Source organism: Mesoplodon bidens (genome assembly GCF_964165515.1).
Source record: "Mesoplodon bidens genome assembly, chromosome: 2".
NCBI classification, from domain to species: domain Eukaryota; kingdom Metazoa; phylum Chordata; class Mammalia; order Artiodactyla; family Ziphiidae; genus Mesoplodon; species Mesoplodon bidens.
The window spans coordinates 133,738,200-133,754,568 of record NC_138177.1 but is presented as its reverse complement, the minus strand read 5'-3'; the positions used below and the strand labels follow the sequence as shown (position 1 = coordinate 133,754,568).

General features: G+C 40.0%; 1 protein-coding gene across 1 annotated transcript in view; it reads left to right on the top strand.

The window, feature by feature from the left end:
* Nucleotides 1-16,369, top strand: part of PATJ (PATJ crumbs cell polarity complex component) — a 348,566-nt gene that overhangs the window by 38,415 nt on the left and 293,782 nt on the right. The window lies entirely within an intron of this gene.

The window sequence follows — 16,369 nt, the reverse complement described above, 5'->3', positions numbered from 1 at the left end:
CTCGTGGGCTCTAGAGAACAGGCTCAGTAGTTGTGGCGCATGGGCTTAGTTGCTCTGAAGCACGTGGTATCTTCCCGGACCAGGGCCCCAACCCGTGTCCCCTGCATTGGCAGGCGGATCCTTAAGCACTGTGCCACCAGGGAAGTCCCTATTTTTTAAACTGTTGCCAGTTTTTTGTTGTTTGAAGAACTTTCTCTAAGTTCTTGTCAAAGAAACTAGGTTAGTGCTGTGATCTAAAGTTTTCAGAATTTAGTTTTAGAGGTTTTCTGGAAATGTAGTAGGTTCTGACTGTTATGAAACGTGATGGTTAGATATGCCTGGGAAGAACGTGGGCCACTTCCAGAAGCCAAAATCCCTGGTATGACTGCTTTGTCCACCTTAAAGGTAGTATGCAGAGCGGCCTTGTGCAGAGCATGTTAGCTTTTCAGATACTGTAAGTCCTTTTTAAATGTTTCCTAAAATTCAAGACCATGATATAGACTTTAAAAAAAAAACTTCCCTGTCCAGATGTTTAAGAACAAAAAAGTGGCTTATCTTTTGAGATAGGCAATGCTTTTTCTTGGACTTAAAAAATTTTGTATTGAGACCTTTATTTCTAATGGCAAAATGCCAGATGGTAACTTTTACAGTTTTTCCTAACATTTTTAGTGACCTCTCACTACGAATTAATTTCACAGTCCCCACTCTGGATAATCAAAGGCCAGGGTAATTGAAACTTAGAGAAGCTTTCCAGGTGGCTTTCTCAATAAATGATGAGAAAGGAAAGGTTTTCTTGTCCGAATAATTTCAAAAGTTATACTGTAATCCCACCTGAGGTATATGAGCTGAGCCCAGCTTAAACTCTGCTGTCATATGCAGTATTCAGAATGAGTTTTCTGCATCCCATGTGGGTTTTGTAAGAAGTCATCTCTTTAGATAGTTCTACCATTTCCTTCTTTGGCTATTTGTGATGAATATTTTCCTTCTAAAATTTTATGTTACATGTGCTGTTATTTTTAGGTTGGAATTTTCACAGCCGATGCTGTGGAGAGTATTTCTTTCCTTGTAAGCTAGCCTGCATTTGGAGTCACTTCCTTGCTGGGCTGTATGGGCCAACTGACCAGGCTTTCCTCAGATGTGCAATATGAAAGAACATGCACAGCTTGTACTTAATTTCAAATTATTGACAATATCATATTTAGGTTAGATTAGTCACTGATTACTAATTCCATCTAAATTTGTTGAGAGGAGTTTAATTCAAAATAAGAGTAAGAAATATAAATACCTCATCAAACTTCACATGTTATTAATTACTGCAGTATAGTTTACTGGTGACATGGACTCTGGCGTCAAACTGCCTGGGTTCAGATTCTGGCTTATCCATTTACTAGCTTGTAAAATTATCTAGACTCTATGTTTCAGTTTTGTTGTCTGTAAAAGGAAGATATTAATAGATTAGTACCTATCTCATGGGTTGTATAGGAATTAAATTTAATGTGCTTAGAATAGTTGCAACCACATAGGATATTGTTAATATTTTTACTATCATTCATGAAAATCAATGATGCCTTTCCTGAAAATTGTTCTTTAATTTACACTAAACTCTTAGATAGTAGATATTTTCTGTTTACCAGTCTTCCACTTTACTGAATTTCCTGTGCCTAATCTGCCCATCTATTGAGTCCTTAATTTTAGTTGTTATATTTTTCTATTCTAGAATTTATTTTATCCCTTTTTAGATCATAATTCTTTTGGAGGAATTCTCAATTTTAAGAAATCTGTAGTTGCCATCTTTTTCTCTATTTCTTGAACATATTAATCATAGCTTATAAGGACTTAAAATAATTCCAATATGTGGATCAACTTTAGATGTGTTTCTGTGGTTTGATGTTTTTCTCTTGTTATAGTTATTTGGTTGTATATCTCGTCATGCCATAATTTAACTGAATGTTTGATATTATGTACGCCAGCTACAGAAGGCTTCAGGTGATGTCATCTCCATCCAGAAGAGTCACTGTTTTTTCTAATAAGGAGATACTCTGTGTGTGTGTGTGTGTGTGTGTGTGTGTGTGGTACAGGTGGGCGATCATCTCTGAGGTGAGGTAGAGGCACCTTTCGGGTAAGGTTCAGACTCTCTTGTTGCCTTTGCTCCTAACACATGGCCTTCCAGGTATTCCAGTGAGTCTGCAGTGTTTACCAATCCCTTCTCCCTGGTGGGACCTGAACTTCAATTCTCCCTTAGTACTTTGGGACTGTAGAAATCTTTGCTTAGCTCTTCAGAGATTTCCTGAGGAACTTTTAGCCTCCTTGCCCGTTAGAACTCCAGAGACGTCCTTGGAGGAAAACATGCCCTTGCTCAGGCTCAGTTCATCGTGCAGTTCAGCTTTAGTTATCCTTACATGTTCAAAGCCATAAGACCCTGTATCATCATATTCTATAATAAGAAAAAAGGATCATAACCACACTTGGTACATCTTAAAGAATGTCATTGTCTTTCTCCAGGCAGAACATGGTCTCTTTCACCTTCATCCCTAGTTCCTGGCCACCAGTCTAACTTTATCTTCTTCCTGATCAGCTTCTATGAATTATGTCTACTTGTACTCAGTTACTCTGGTGTAATGATGTGGAAAGTCTTAGAGTCAAACAGACTTTCAAAACCACCTCACCAGTACATTCAACTGTTCATTCATTCATCAATTATTTATTGATATCTACTAAGTGCCAAGTCCTCTGCTGGGTGCCGGGGTTTCAGAAGAGAACAGAAAAAAAAAATCGCCGTCCTGTAGAACTTACATTTTAGTAGGGGAAGATACAAAATAAATAATAATTTCTGTAGTATAGATGATGTGTGCCATGCAGGGAAGATGGATAAGGAATTCAGGAGAGAGTGTGGGTTTGCAATTTTATATAGTTTGGCCAGGAAAAGCCTCCTTAAGAAGGTAACATTTGAGGAAATACTTTAGGAGGTGAAATAAGCAGCTTAATTTTTCTTCTACATAATAGGAACAATAATACCTATGTTGTAGAAGGTTAAATATAAATATATTTAATACATGCCCTAATTAATATAGCTCAATGCCAACACGTAAGAACCGTTTGATAAATGGTGGTTTTGTTTCCCAGTTGTATACTTCTAGTACTTTTAGTCTCTGACCTTCTAAAGGCTCCTTTAAAAAAAAAAAAAAGCTATTTTAAAACATTTAATTGAAACTTTGTTGTAGCAAAAAGTTTTTTTAATTTTTTGCACTAGAAGAGTCAGCCATAATTGCACTATTCTCTTTTCATATTTAGTTGTTGCCTGTATATGTTTACATATCTGTAGTTGGTATACCCATTCTTTTGTGTAACATACATGTCAGAGAAGGGATGTATGTTTTTTCTGTGTAAAATTATCACACATATTTACTCTTTTGTACATTGATTTCTTAATTACAAATGTCCACAGATTGATTTTTTTTTTTTGAGCCATGCTGTGCAGCTTGTGGGATCTTAGTTCCCCAACCAGGGATTGAACCCGGGTCATGGCAGTGAAAGTGCTGAGTCCTAACCACTGGACTGCACAGATTGATTATTTTGATGAACTATAATTTTTAAAAATCCTCTTAAAATTGGAAGTTTAGTTCTTAATTCAGTAGCTTCTAATTTCTCCCTACAATATGTAAAGAAGACTGGCCTGTCCAAACCCATTTCACATGTGAGGATGCTAAAGTTTGCATAGGTCGAATGAATCACCTTAAATTACACAACGGGATAGTAGCAGAGGCAGCTTGCAGCTTAGAGAGCTTTCTTTCCTTCCTGAAATATTTACAGAGCTCCTACTCTATGCCAGTCACTGCACTACCAACTGTGGGAAGCAAAATAGAAAAGGTCCTTGCTCTCCTAGAGTCTGGGTTCTGGGCTTCGGTCAGGGCATGATAATAAACAAGTAAAAAATAACCTGAGAAGATAGTTATAAACTGTAGAAAGTGATGCAAAGAAGTGCTTGTAAGAAGTGATGATGATTCAAGAAGCATAAACAGGGTGATGAGAATATAACCAAGGGGCACCTTAGAGAGGGAGCTGGGGAAAGCCTTTCCGAGTTCAGGCTTGAAGGATAAGAATGTGGTGAACGGCAGGTACAGGTGGAAAAGAGCTGTCCTGTGGGAGGAATGGAAGTTGTTTGTTCAGAGTGTCTCAGTCAAACTAAATGAAGAGTAGGATGTTGTTAGGTGAGGAAGACCAGGTGCTTACAGGGCCTTGAGATCCATGCTGGTAAGCCTGGGTTTTATTCTCAGTGCCAGGTAATACTGGTGGAAGGTTCTAAGCAGGATAGTGTCACGCTCTGAGGTCAAGGCTGTAGGGTTTTTGTTTGTTTGTTTGCCTTAAAATATTTATCTATTTGGTTGTGTCAGGTCTTAGTTGCAGCTTCTGGGCTCCTTAGTTGCAGCATGCATGTGGGATCTAGTTCCCTGACCAGGGATCGAACCCGGGCCCCCAGCATTGGGAGCGTGGAGTCTTAACCACTGCGCCACCAGGGAAGTCCCAAGGCTGTAGGTTTTTCCTCTGTCCCGACAGCTTTCTGATTAGGAAAATCATGTTTCACAGCTATAGCTGGTGTTTCTAAGGGTTTAACTGTCTTTAGTTGGTCACTCCGGTTCCCACCTCATAGCCGCTTCTCTTGAAGGGATACTGATTCAAGAAGCATCTTCCTATATGACAAGCCAGTGTTAATAGACAAGATTTTCTTTTGAGGTGGATGGAGTTGTACGGAAATAGAGAGGTGAAAGCAATTTACAGTGGTTTGAACATTAGCTGCACTGCTTCTAGGAAGCTGTTAATCATGACACAAGTTTTCCCACATCTGGGGAGACTTGCACTTTTAGGGGTGGCTTTCTTGGCAAGTGTTTACTATTAAGATAATCACAGCACTATGCGAGAGAAGCATTATGCTCATGCCAGTGACCTTTCTGCTGGCCATCAACTGTAATACGAAGTGAGCATTAGTAAGATCTGTGGTGTGGGAAACAAAAGACCAGGCCCTGTTCTCTGGTTTTGACAAAACAGACTGACAAATTTCACTTTATTTCCTTCCTGAATTACATTCTCTGAGCCAAAGGGCATTAAGATGTGAGTTCGTCTCTCACTCTGTTTCAGCAAGTAGAATTGTGAAGGCAGTGGGATGTACTGGGCCCCCACTCAGTGACCAGGGTCAGTGCTTTGCGTTAAAGACGTTTTCTCCTTTATTTCCCACAATAACCCTATTGGTCAGCAGCTATTTCCAACTCTCCATTTTTAATATGTGAAAACTGAGTGTCAGGTAGGTAAAGTGACTTGCCCAAGATCATACACAGCTAGTAAGTGACAAAATTTAGGAAGCAAATCAGGGTTATCTGACTCTTAAGTCTGTGCCATTCTTTATGTTTTTCCTTTTGAATAGATAATATATGGACAAGACACAAAATTTAAAAGATACTGAAGGAAGTACTGCAAAAAATAAGTTTCCCTCCCACCCCAGTCCCTTTGTTCTCCTCCCCAGTGGCAACCAACCACAGTCACCAATTCTTCAGTGTGTAATTTTGTACTTTTCTGGTCTCTCTTTTGAGTGGAGAACATAAGATACAGAATCAAATAACTGTAGTGACAGTGGTTATCCATGGCTTTTCAGAAATATCAGAGGAGCCTTTTCAAAATACACATGCCCTATTTTGTTCCTCCTGACTAATATTCTGATTTTGTAGGTTTGGGATGAGGTCTCTAAAGGAAACTGTGCTTCCTTCCTTGCCTCGCTTCATTGAGACTTACTGTTCTGGTATTGCTAACATGCCTTATATGTACAGTTGACCCTTGAACAACATGGGTTTGGACTGCATGGGTGTACTTATACACAGATGTTTTTCAGTAGTAAATACTACAGTACTACACCATCCTCAGATACGGAGGAACCTCAGATATGGAGGGCTGACTATAAGTTATACCCAGATTTTTGACTGTGAGGGTCAGTACCTCTAACCCTGAATTATAAATGGTCAACTGTATTCAAGGAGGGAGGGGTTCCTTCCTCAAGACAGATGAAGGAGGCTTATTTGGAGGATGAACTATATACTCTTATTGGAGAAATAAGAACAGTGGATATTTCAGGTGGAGGAAATACAATGAGCAAAGGTAGAGAAAGAGTCATAAGTGCAAAGTGTTAGGTTAGGTGTCAAAAGCTCAAGTGGGGATCTCAGGAGCTCTCAGGGAGCCATCAGGGGAATCCTGGAAAGAGAAAGTCAGGGCTGCCATCGCTGCCCACATCCTGGGATCTCAGAGTTCTCTGTGACGAGTGTAGCTCATGTCACCTATCAAGCAAACCCCAAACCTCCTCAGTGTGACACCAGTCCCCCTACCTTCACTGCTCAGAGTCACAGTGAAGTGGCGCCTAGCTCCAGAGGCCTGGCCAGGTTGGGGAATGGAGCTCTGGCCCAAAGGCTGTGCAGGGGTGTGATGTCTTGAACCTTAAGGTAGTTTATTCTGATTTCTGCCTCAAGGCCCTTTCATCAGCCACCTGCCAAAGATTGAGAATCACACAAAGGAGACTGTCTCAGAGCCCCACGGAAAAGGACTATACCAGGATGTTTCCTTAGCAATACCTGAAGATGCTTCTGTGTAGAAACAAGAGACCTGAAGTGATCTCAAAGGTTGTTATTATTTTTCATTTGTTGGAGATAATGCCCACCTTTGTAAAGGAAGAAGATAGAATTTTAATGGGAAGAATGAGAAAATGAAAATGCTGTACTCAGAGAAACCTGAGGATAATTCAACAGGTTTGCAAAGTGCCTCTGCTTCAGTAATCCTTGCAGTGCTATACTTCTGTGATGATGCTAGAGGCTTGCATCAGCTTCTCTTAAAGGACTGTTGTTACCCTACCCAGCTATCTCCATTCCTTTTCTCCTCATTCTCAGGTTGACTCCAAAAATTTGTGAACATCTCCCATGCCGTGTGACTGACAGGGTCTTGGTGCTCCAGCCAGGTGTCAGGCCTGAGCCTCTGAGGTGGGAGAGCTGAGTTCAGGACATTACTCCACCAGAGACCACCCAGCCTCATGTAATATCAAATGGTGAAAGCTCTCCCATAGATCTCCATCTCAGTGCTAAGACCCAGCTCCTCTTAATGACCAGCAAGCCACAGTGCTGGACACACTATGCCAAACAACGAGCAAGACAGGAACACAGCCCCACCCATTAGCAGAGAGGCTGCCTAAAATCATAATAAGTTCACAGACACTCCAAAACACACCACCGGCCATGGTCCTGCCCACCAGAAAGAAAAGTTCCAGCCTCATCCAGAACACAGGCACCAGTCCCCTCCACCAGGAAGCCTACACAACCCACTGAACCAACCTTACCCACTGGGGGCAGACACCAAAAACAGTAGGAACTATGAACCTGCAGCCTGTGAAAAGGAGACGCCAGATACAGTAAGCCAAGCAAAATGAGAAGACAGAGAAACACACAGCAGCTAAAGGAGCAAGGTAAAAACCCACTAGACCAAACAAATGAAGAGGAAATAGACAGTCTACCTGAAAAAGAATTCAGAGTAATCATAGTAAAGATCCAAAATCTTGTAAATAGAATGGAGAAAATACAAGAAACGTTTAACAAGGACCTAGAATAACTAAAGAGCAAACAAACAATGACGAACAACACAATAATGAAATTAAAAAATCTCTAGAAGGAATCAATAACAGAATAACTGAGGCAGAAGAACGAATAAGTGACCTGGAAGATAAAATAGTGGAAATAACAAGCGCAGAGCAGAATAAAGAAAAAAGAATGAAAGGAATTGAGAACTGTCTTAGAGAACTCTGGGACAACATTAAAAGCACCCACATACGAACTATAGGAGTCCCAGAAGAAGAAGAGAAAAAAAAAGGGACTGAGAAAATATTTGAAGAGATTATAGTTGAAAACGTCCCTAATATGGGAGAGGAAATAGTCAATCAAGTCCAGGAAGCTCAGAGAGTCCCATACAGGATAAATCCAAGGGGAAACATGCCAAGACACATACTAATCAAACTTTCAGACATTAAATACAAAGAAAAAACATTAAAAGCAGCAAGGGAAAAGCAAAAAATAGCATACAAGGGAATCCCCATAAGGTTAACAGCTGATCTTTCAGCAGAAACTCTGCAAGGCAGAAGGGAGTGGCAGGGCATATTTAAAGTGATGAAAGGGAAAAACCTATAACCAAGATTACTCTACCCGGCAAGGATCTCACTCAGATTCAACAGAGAAATTAAAACCTTTACAGACAAGCAAAAGCTAAGAGAATTCAGCACCACCAAACCAGCTTTACAACAAATGCTTAAAGGAACTTCTCTAGGCAGGAAACACAAGAGAAGGAAAAACACACCCAAAACAATTAAGAAAATGGTAATAGGAACATACATATTGATAACTACCTTAAGTGTAAGTGAATTAAATGCTCCAACCAAAAGACATAGACTGAATGGATACAAAAATAAGACCCGTATATATGCTGTCTACAGGAGACCCACTTCAGACCTAGGGACACATACAGACTGAAAGTGAGGGGATGGAAAAAGATATTCCATGCAAATGGAAATCAAAAGAAAGCTGGAGCAGCAATTCTCATATCAGACAAAATAGACTTTAAAATAAAGACTATTACAAGAGACAAAGAAGGACACTACATAATGATCAAAGGATCAATCCAAGAAGAAGGTATAACAATTGTAAATATTTATGCACCCAACATAGGAGCGCCTCAATACATGAGGCAAATGCTAAAAGCCATGAAAGGGGAAATTGACAGTAACAATCATAGTAGGGGACTTTAACACCCCACTTTCACCAATAGGCAGATCATCCAAAATGAAAATAAATAAGGAAACACAAGCTTTAAATGACACATTAAACAGACGGACTTAATTGATATTTATAGGACATTCCATCCAAAAACAACAGAATACACTTTCTTAACAAGTGCTCGTGGAACATTCTCCAGGATAGACCATATCTTGGGTTACAAATCAAGCCTTGGTAAATTTAAGAAAATTGAAATTGTATCAAGTATCTTTTTGACTACAATGCTATGAGACTAGATATCAATTACAGGAAAAACACTGTAAAAAATACAAACCCATGGAGGTTAAATAATGCACTAATAACCAAGAGATCACTGAAGAAATGAAAGAGGAGATCAAAAAATACCTAGAAACAAATGACAATGAAAACACGATGACACAAAACCTGTGGAATGGAGCAAAAGCAGTTCTAAGAGGGAAGTTTATAGCAATACAATCCTACCTCAAGAAACAAGAAACATCTCAAATAAACAACCTAACCTTACACCTAAAGCAATTTGTGAAAGAAAAACAAAAAATCCCAAAGTTAGCAGAAGAAATCGTAAAGATCAGATCAGAAATAAATGAAAAAGAAATGAAGGAAATGATAGCAGAGATCAATAAAACTAAAAGCTGGTTCTTTGAGAAGATAAACAAAATTGATAAACCATTAGGCAGGCTCATCAAGAAAAAAAGGGAGAAGACTCAAATCAATAGAATTAGAACTGAAAAAGGGGAAGTAACAAGTGACACTGCAGAAATACAAAGGATCATGAGCGATTACTACAAGCAACTATATGCTTATTGGACAACCTGGAAGAAATGCACAAATTCTTAGGAAAACACAACCTTCTGAGACTGAACCAGGAAGAAATAGAAAATATAAGCAGACCAATCACAAGCACTGAAATTGAAACTGGGATTAAAAATCTTCCAGCAAACAAAAGCCCAGGACCAGATGGCTTCACAGGCGAATTCTATCAAACATTTAGAGAAGAGCTAAAACCTATCCTTCTTAAACTCTTCCAAAATATAGCAGAGGAAGGAACACTCCCAAACTCAACCTACAAGGCCATCATCACCCTGATACTAATACCAGACAAAGATGTCACAAAACAAGAAAACAACAAGCCAGTATCACTGATGAACATAGATGCAAAAATCCTCCACAAAATACTAGCAAACAGAATCCAGTAGCACATTACAATGATCATACACCATGATCAAATGGGGTTTATCCCAGGAATGCAAGGATTCTTCAATATATGCAAATCAATCAATGTGATACACCATATTAATAAATTGGAGGATAAAAACCATATGATCATCTCAACAGATGCAGAAAAAGCTTTTGACAAAATTCAACGCCCATGTATGATAAAAACCCTTCAGAAAGTAGGCACACAGGGAACTTACCTCAACATAATAAAGGCCATATATGAGAAACCCACAGCCAACATCATTCTCAATGGTGAAAAACTGAAACCATTTCCATTAAGATTAGGAACAAGACAAGGTTGCCCACTGTCACCATTGTTATGCAAGATAGATTTGGAAGTTTTATCCACAGCAATCAGAGAAGAAAATAAGTAAAAGGAATGCAAACTGGGAAAGAAGAAGTAAAACTGTCACTGTTTGCAGATGACATGATACTATACATAGAGAATCCTAAAGATGCTACCAGAAAACTACTAGAGCTAATCAATGAATTTGGTAAAGTAGCAGGATACAAAATTAATGCACAGAACTCTCTTGCATTCCTATACGCTAATGATGAAAAATCTGAAAAAGAAATTAAGGAAACACTCCCATTTACCATTGCAACAAAAGGAATAAAATACCTAGGAATAAACCTATCTAAGGAGACAAAAGACCTGTATGCAGAAAACTATAAGACAGTGATGAAAGAATTATAGATGATACAAACAGGTGGAGCGATGTACCATGTTCTTGAATTGGAAGAACCAACATTGTGAAAATGACTATACTACCCAAAGCAATATACAGATTCACTGCAATCCCTATCAAACTACCAATGGCATTTTTCACAGAACTAGAACAAAAAATTGCCCAGTTTGAATGGAGACAGACCCAAAAGACCCCGAATAGCCAAAGCAATCTTGAGAAAGGAAAATGGAGCTGGAGGAATCAGGCTCCCTGACTTTAGACTATACTACAAAGCTACAGTAATCAAGACAGTGTGGTATTGGCACAAAAACAGAACTATAGATCAGTGGAACAGGATAGAACACCCAGAGATAAACCCACGCACCTATGGTTACCGAATCTTTGATAAAGGAGGCAAGAATATACAGTGGAGAAAAGACATCCTCTTAAATAAGTGATTCTGAGAAAACTGGACAGCTACATGTAAAAGAATGAAATTAGAATACTCCTTAACACCACACACAAAAGTAAACTCAAAATGGATTAAAGACCTAATTGTAAGGCCAGACACTATAAAGCTCTTAGAGGAAAACATAGAACACTCTATGACATAAATCACAGCAAGATTCTTTTTTTTTTTTTTTTTGCGGTACACGGGCCTCTCACTGTTGTGGCCTCTCCCGTTGTGGAGCACAGGCTCCAGACGCGCAGGCTCAGCGGCCATGGCTCACGGGCCCAGCCGCTCCGCGGCACGTGGGATCTTCTCGGACCGGGGCACGAACCCGTGTCCCCTGCATCGGCAGGCGGACTCTCAACCACTGCGCCACCAGGGAAGCCCAGCAAGATCCTTTTTGACCCACCTCCTAGAGAAGTGGAAGTAAAAATAAAAATAAACAAATGGGACCAAATGAAACTTAAAAGCTTTTGCATAGCAAAGTAAACCATAAACAAGATGAAAAGACAGCCTTCAGAATGAGAGAAAATATTTGCAAACGTAGCCACTGACAAAGGATTAGTCTCTAAAATATACAAGCAGCTCATGCAGCTCAACATCAAAGAAACAAACAACCCAATCCAAAAATGGGCAGAAGACCTAAATAGACATTTCTTCAAAGAAGATATACAGATTGTCAACAAACACATGAAAGGATGCTCAACATCACTAATCATTAGAGAAATGCAAATCAAAACTACAATGACTTATCACCTCAGGCTTCCCTGGTGGAGCAGTGGTTAAGAATCTGCCTGCCAATGCAGGGGAAACAGGTTCGAGCCCTGGTCTAGGAAGATCCCACATGCCTTGGAGCAACTAAGCCCGTGCACCACAACTACTGAGCCTGTTCATTAGAGCCTGTGAGCCACAACTACTGATCCGGCATGCCACAACTACTGAAACCTGTGCACCTAGAACCCGTGATCTGCAGCAAGAGAAGCCACAGCAGTGAGAAGCCCATGCATCGCAACGAAGAGTAGCCCCCGCCCGCTGCAACTAGAGAAAGTCTGTGTGCAGCAGTGAAGACCCAATGCAGCAAAAATTCATAAATTAAATAAATAAATTTTTAAAAAAGAATGAGGTATCACCTCACACCTGTCAGAATGGCTATCATCAAGAAATATACAAACAGTAAATGCTGGAGAGGGTGTGGAGAAAAGGGAATCCTCTTGCACTGTTGGTGGCAATGTAAATTGCTACAGTCACTGTGGAGAACAGTATGAAGGTTCCTTAAGAAACTAAAAATAGAACTACCATATGACCCAGCATTCCCACTACTGGCATATACCCTGAGAAAACCATAATTCAAAATGAGTCACATAACACAGTGTTCATTGCAGCACTATTTACATTAGCCAGGACGTGGAAGCAACCTAGGTGTCCATCAACAGATAAATGGATAAAAGGATGTGGCACATATATACAATGGAATATTACTCAGCCATAAAAAGAAATGAAATTGAGTTATTTGTAGTGAGGTGGATGGACCTAGAGACTGTTATACGGAGTGAAGTAAGTCAGAAAGAGAAGAACAAATACCGTATGCCAACATATATATATGGAATCTAAAAAAAAAAAAGGTTCTGAGGAACGTAGGGGTAGGACAGGAATAAAGATGCAGACGTAGAGAATGGACTTGAGGACACAGGAAGGGGGAAGGATAAGCTGGGACGAAGTGAGAGAGTGGCATGGACTTATATATACTACCAAATGTAAAATAGATAGCTAGTGGGAAGCAGCCGCATGACACGGAGTTTAGCTGGGTGATTTGTGACCACCTAGAGGGGTGGGATAGGGAGGGTGGGAGCGAGACGCAAGAGGGAAGAGACATGGGGATATATGTATACGTATAGCTGATTCACTTTATTATACAGTAGAAACTAACACACCATTGTAAAGCAATTATACTCCAATAAAGATGTTACAAAAAATAGCTCAAATATCACATGGGCCAGACAGGTAACATCAATGATATCTGAAATGAAAAAATGGCAACTGATGCTTGACCTTGGTGTTAGGTAGCTGAGGAGATCCTTCAATATATTTCTGTACAACAGGGTGTGTTTTTTAAACATTCAGAATTAAATTTAATTTTTTATTTTTATTTTTTTTGGATGTGCCTTGAGGCTTGTGGGATCTAGTTCCCCCACCAGGAACTGGACCTGGGCCCTCAGCAGTGAAAGCGTGGAGTCCTAACCACTGGACCACCAGGGAATTCCCCAGAATTAAAATTTTAGTTGGGTGAGAAAAACTAATATAAATCAAGCTTTACTAGATTGTTTGATCGTCTTGCATAACCTCTGCGTTAACATACCTAACTTTTGAGGGTATTATCCTGTGTTTTACCATTAGTTTAAAAGTTGTAGCCTCATTCATGAAAAGTTTGTTTTTTATTTGTGGTAAATTTAGTAAGTCTTTGTACCTAATCTTTAAACATAAATAATTATTTAATATCTCCATTGACAGAGAGAGAGAGAGAGAGAGAGAGAGAGAGGATGTGTGTGTGTGTGTGTTATAAGAGCCAGTCATAGGGTTCTTTCTGTTGTGTTTTATTTTTTGTTCACATTTTTTGGAAGCATCCTCCCCCATCCCACTGACATAGCTATTCCTATCCAGAAGTTTTTTTTCCCCCTGGAGCAACGTCATTTATATTCCTACTTGAGCATTTTGATATCTTGTTTGAGGGACCTAAAAGTAGAGCTTCTAGTGAAATGAATGAGCTCCAGCTTGTTTCCTGACAGGTCTCTCCACTCATAGGTTCAAGGCCTCTAGCTTTCTTTCTTTATTAAAAAAATAAATGAATAAATTTATTTATTTTGGCTGCATTGAGTCTTCGTTGCTGCACACGGGCTATGTCTAGTTGTGGCGAACGGGGGCTACTCTTCCTTGCGCTGTGCGTGCTTCTCATTGCAGTGGCCTCTCTTGTTGCAGAGCATGGGCTCTAGGTGCATGGGCTTCAGTAGTTGTGGCGCTCGGGCTTAGTTGCTCCACGGCATGTGGGATCTTCCCGGACCAGGGCTGAAACCTGTGTCGCCTGCATTGGCAGGCAGATTTTTAACCACTGCGCTGTCAGGGAAGTCCTCCTCTAGCTTTCTTGATCTCATTTGATCTTCATCGTTTTAGTGCTGATAGTAAATCACACAGTGGTCACACTTTCCTTGGATATATTTCCTTGTATCCTTTACTTGTCACATCAGGATCATGAAAATCCTGCTTCTCATTAACTTTGTAGATTTAAATAGGACCCCTTGCAAAGCACATTGAATAAGCATCAAAAAGCATAACGTGCTCTGTGTGTGAAGGCATCAATCATCTGTCTGTTGCACCCACTCCTGTCATTTTAGCCCTTTCGGCTCTCAGAATTCTGAAAGGGTGGAAAACCGAAAGAGACAGATGAAATGGTTGATTTGTTTAGTTGCAAAATGCAGCTGCGACAGGTAATTAAACAGTCCTGCTCCCACAGAGAAACCTGCAGCCATGTAACATGAAGTCTCAGAAACCCAGCTGTACTCAGATTTAGATGCAGAATGAATATTAGCTAGGAGTCTTTTAGATTGACAGATTTTGTAAACATCATTTCTGGTTTATTTGTTCAGTGTGATTGAAGATGGGGCACGTGTGTTCCGTTCATGGCGTACATTTCTAGGGAGCATGTGGTGTTTATAGATATCGGGGGGAATAGCCTAGAAGGGCATCCTGTATCTGGTGGTCAAGGGATTCCATGGGTGAGCCTCTGCTGCTCTTCAGTGCTCCAACCTGTTCCTGACATCAGCTGTTCCATAGATGTGGGGAATAGAGCAGGATTGATTAGTAAGGGGCTGGCAGGGGAGACTGGAATCAGTTCCCTCCTTTTATTTTTTTATGAGGGCATGCTATTATATAAGTAGCAAATTGTGTGTACAGCAGTGTCTTTTAATTTGGGCACTTATTTCGATGCAGAAATTGCTACCACCATCTACTCAGTTGCTCAAACCAAAAATTTTGCAATTCCCTTTTTCACTAACCTCCCACAAGCAGTCCCCAAGCAGGCTCTTTGTAGGGCTGACTCATTCTTTTTTTTTTCATCTTTGTTCACCTTTATCAGTTGACATGAACTTTTTCCCCTTAATTTAAAAAATATTTATTATTATTATTTTTCATATGCTTATTTTACATCTGCATCTTTTTTTAACATCTTTATTGGAGTATAATTGCTTTACAATGGTGTGTTAGTTTCTGCTTTATAGCAAAGTGAATCAGTTATACATATACATATATCCCCATATCCTTGCCCTCTTGCATTTCCCTCCCACCCTCCCTATCCCACCCCTCTAGGTGGTCACAAAGCACCCAGCTGATCTCCCTGTGCTATGCGGCTGCTTCCCACTAGCTATCTATTTTACATTTGGTAGTGTATATATATATGTCCATGCCACTCTCTCACTTTGTCCCAGCTTACCCTTCCCCCTCCCCGTATCCTCAAGTCCATTCTCTAGTAGGTCTGTGTCTTTATTCCCATCTTGCCCCTAGGTTCTTCATGACCATGTTTTTTTCTTTTATATTCCATATATATGTGTTCTCACCTTAAATGTCCCCATCTCTGTGAAACCTACTCTGACCAACTTTTCAAACAGCCTCCACAGTTGTGTCCGATGTCCTGACCCTGATTAGCTCCTTCATAGCCCTTATCACAGTTGGTAACTTGGGGTTTACCTTTCACTTGTTTGTTGGTGCATTGTTTATTGGCTTACTTGTTTTGCTTGTCTCTGCTCGCTCTCTTGCTTGTTTATATTGTCTGCCTTCCATCCTAGATGTTAGTTCCGGAGGGTGGAAACTGTTTCCTTTTGTTCATCCTGTAATTCCAGCCCAAAGCTCAAATCCTTGCACATAGTTTACACTCTATAAATATATGCTGGATATCATGTCCAAACTAGATTGTAGATCAGTGATATGCTGGGAAATGTCTAGCCCTCAAAAAAAAAAAAAAAGGCAACTCTAATTTATAGCATTTACCAATACCTGTGTATAAATAGTGGCAGATTTCAAGCAACCAAAATGACAGCAATGAACACTGAGTTAGGTAACGATTCACAGCTGCACTTCATTGATGCAGGTTTCTCCATGGGAGCAGGACTATATTGTTACCTGACCTACCTGCATTTAGCGCTAGACAAATCAGCCATTTCATCTGTCTTTTTCAGTTGTTC